This window comes from Gekko japonicus, unplaced genomic scaffold, assembly GCF_001447785.1.
Source record: "Gekko japonicus isolate JY-2015 unplaced genomic scaffold, Gekko_japonicus_V1.1 scaffold2657, whole genome shotgun sequence".
Classification (NCBI taxonomy): domain Eukaryota; kingdom Metazoa; phylum Chordata; class Lepidosauria; order Squamata; family Gekkonidae; genus Gekko; species Gekko japonicus.
The window spans coordinates 160,523-163,667 of record NW_015170970.1 but is presented as its reverse complement, the minus strand read 5'-3'; the positions used below and the strand labels follow the sequence as shown (position 1 = coordinate 163,667).

General features: G+C 51.7%; 1 protein-coding gene across 1 annotated transcript in view; it reads right to left on the bottom strand.

The window, feature by feature from the left end:
* The window catches only part of LOC107116918 (plexin-A4-like), a 46,070-nt gene that overhangs the window by 561 nt on the left and 42,364 nt on the right, over window positions 1–3,145 (bottom strand). The window lies entirely within an intron of this gene.

Genomic DNA, 3,145 nt, shown 5'->3' with positions numbered 1-3,145 from the left:
CAGAGCATGAAGCAGTCAGGTAAGTTGCACAGCACCCCCCACCCCCCAGTCCAAAGCAGTCCAGTGGCACCTTTAAGACCAAGTTTTATTCAGGTACAAGCTCTCCCTCCTCTGTGAGGACAGATCTCTACTGGTAGCAGGAGCTCCTTTGCATATTAGGCCACACACCCCTAGTGTAGCCAATCCTCCAAGAGCTTACAGTAGCCCCTGTAAAAAGAGCTTTGTAAGCTCTTGGAGGATTGGCTACACTAGGGGTGTGTGGCCTAATATGCAAAGGAGCTCATGCTACCAGTAGAGATCTGTCCTCACAGAGGAGGGAGAGCTTGTACCTGAATAAAACTTGGTCTTAAAGGTGCCACTGGACTGCTTTGGACTGGGGGGTGGGGGGTGCTGTGCAACTTACCTGGCTGCTTCATGCTCTGACTGAGAGCTGCTGGGAGCAGGGGGCGGGGCTTGTTGCATGTGCCCGCCCCCTGGGCCCTCTACTGCCGGAGCTCCGCTCCTGTGCGCTCCTGCAGGAAATGACCCCTGGATAATGCCAGGAGATCTCCAGTCTCCACCTGGAGGATGGCAGCCCTTGAGACTGGGCTATCCTGACTCATCTGAAATATGCCTCTTTACTAGGAGGAGGAGGAGATTGGATTCATACCCCGCCCTTCACTCCATTCCATTAAGGTCGTTCTGCTTCACTAGACTGCAGTGCAAGACACTCGGGGGGGAACGAGAGTCACACCCTATTGGTGAACAGAAAGAACACCTCCAGAGCTTACTCAGCATCAGTCCCGTTTCATGCCACAGTGCCAGCTTAACATGGGGGGGAGGCGCAATCAGATGAGGCTAGGGTTACCAACTCAGGGTTGAGAAATTCCTGGAGACTTGGGGGTGGAGCCTGGGAAAGGCAGGGGTTGGAAGTGGTGGGATCCCAGTGGGGCCGAACGCCACAGAGTCCATCCTCCAAAGCAGCCATTTTCTCCAGGGGAACTGATCTCTGCGGCCTGGAGATCCGTTGCATTTCCAGGAGATCTCCAGGACCCAACCTGGAGGCTGGCAACCTTGGTCGGAGAGATGTCCTAGACTTAGCTAAGCTTTCGCCAGTGCCCACTCACACTTTGGGTGCCATCCTGACGAACGAGAGCCCGAGGAACTACACTGACCGATGTGGGACCGTACCAGTGAATTATTCAGGCTATGGCTTATTTATGTATGCAAATCATTTAGAATCCGAGAATCGCAGAGTTGGAAGGGGACTTACAGGCCACCTAGCCCAGCCCCCTGCTCAATGCAGGATCAGCCTAGAGCATCCCTGACAAGGGTTCGTCCAGCCGCTGCTTAAAGGCGGCCAGGGAGGAGGGGGAGCTCACCACCTCCCGAGGCAGCTGATTCCACTGTGGCACAACTCTGTCAAAAGGTTTTTCCTCCTATCCAGCTGGTACCTTCCCAGCCTTAATTTAAACCCATTCTTGCGAGTCCTCTCCTCTGCTGCCGACAGGAACAGCTCCCTGACCTCCTCTAAGGGACGGCCCTTCAAACACTTCAAGAGAGCCAACCTGTCCCTCCTCGACCTCCTCTTCTCCAGACTGAACATTTCCCTCAGCCTTTCCTCACAGGGCTTGGTCTCCAGGCCCCTGATCATCCTCGTCGCTCTCCTCTGCACCCGCTCCATTCTGTCCACCTCCTTTTTGAAGGGAGGCCTCCAGAACTGCACATAATACTCCTGGTGCAGCCTGACCAATGCAGTGAACAGCAGGACTATGACATCTTGTGACTGGGATGTTATGCCTCTGTTGATACACCCCAAGATCGCATTAGCCTTTTTTGTCGCCGCATCACACTGGCTGCTCATATTGAATTTACGGCCCACTCGTACCCTAAGATCTTGTTTACACACACACTGCTACTTATATCTCACCTTTCTCCCCAGTGGGGACCCAAAGCAGATTACATCATTCTCCTCTCCTCCATGTCATCCTCACAACAACCCTGTGAGGTCAGTCAGGAGGAAAGACTGTGACTGGCCCGAGGTCACCCAGTGGCAGAGTGAGGGTCCTAACCTAGATCTCCCAGATCCTAATCTCACACTCGTAACCAGTACACCACACTGACTTTCAGAACAAAACTCCTGTGGTCCCCCATAACACCTACTGAGCCTGTCCTCACTTTTCTGTTCCACACACACACACACACAGTCCATCAAAGTCTCTCTCTATATATTTTATCTTGCCTCGGGCAATTCCGCCGAACAACTGATATACCCCAACACAAGCCATTTTTCTACCTCCGCACATCAAACGCCATTGCCATTTTGATGTTCTTAGGCACGGAATATCAATGAGCGTTAGCTTAGGAAGCATTCCTGATACCTTCTAACGGCAAAAGGGCTCCAGACTTGAAGGGATTAGAAAAGAAAAAGGGAACTTCAAAAAAAAAAGAAATGGAAAAGGACTTTTCATCCTCTGAATATTTGTATGCCGGAGAACAGACAAGACACGGAGGCCCGAATTTCCAGTGCTGTTGGAAGCATCTCTAATTGGGCTTTAATAAATTGGATCCAGACATGGCCTATGCAAACAAAACCGGGAGCATGTGTCAAAGGGTTGTGGGTAGGTAACTCTTTTTAACTCTCGGTACATAAGGGCCTGAATCCAAAAGTTGTTTTGCACAAGCCAAATAAGCAAGCGAGTCACCTCCATGTGGTCTGGTGGGATGGCGCGCCCAAGCAGGATTGAAATAGGATCTTCAAAAGTCAGGCCACACCAGTAACTTCCAGTATACACCGTGAGAGAATAGGAAGATTATTTAACTGGACCGTCAACAGCTGACCCCGTCTTTGGGTTGCAAGCAGGGCTGGTTTGTGGCGTTCATTTGTCCTGAGCAAAACGGAAAGAGCTTTGGCGCATGCTGAATGATGCACTTCTGATGCCGTTTAGCAATTGTTTGCGAGTGGTTGCAAAACGCACGGAAATGATTAGGTGTGTGTGAAAATGGCTAGATTCATTGCCTGCTCCTTGCCCGTTGACAAAAGCGACCAAGTTCCGCAGGGCCTGCAAGATGGAGTTCTTCAGCCAGGCATTTGCTTGAGGCAGTGGACGTCCCCCTCTCCCCCCCCCCCAGTTTCTTTGGCCCTCACTTTTCCCGCCCCATTTTC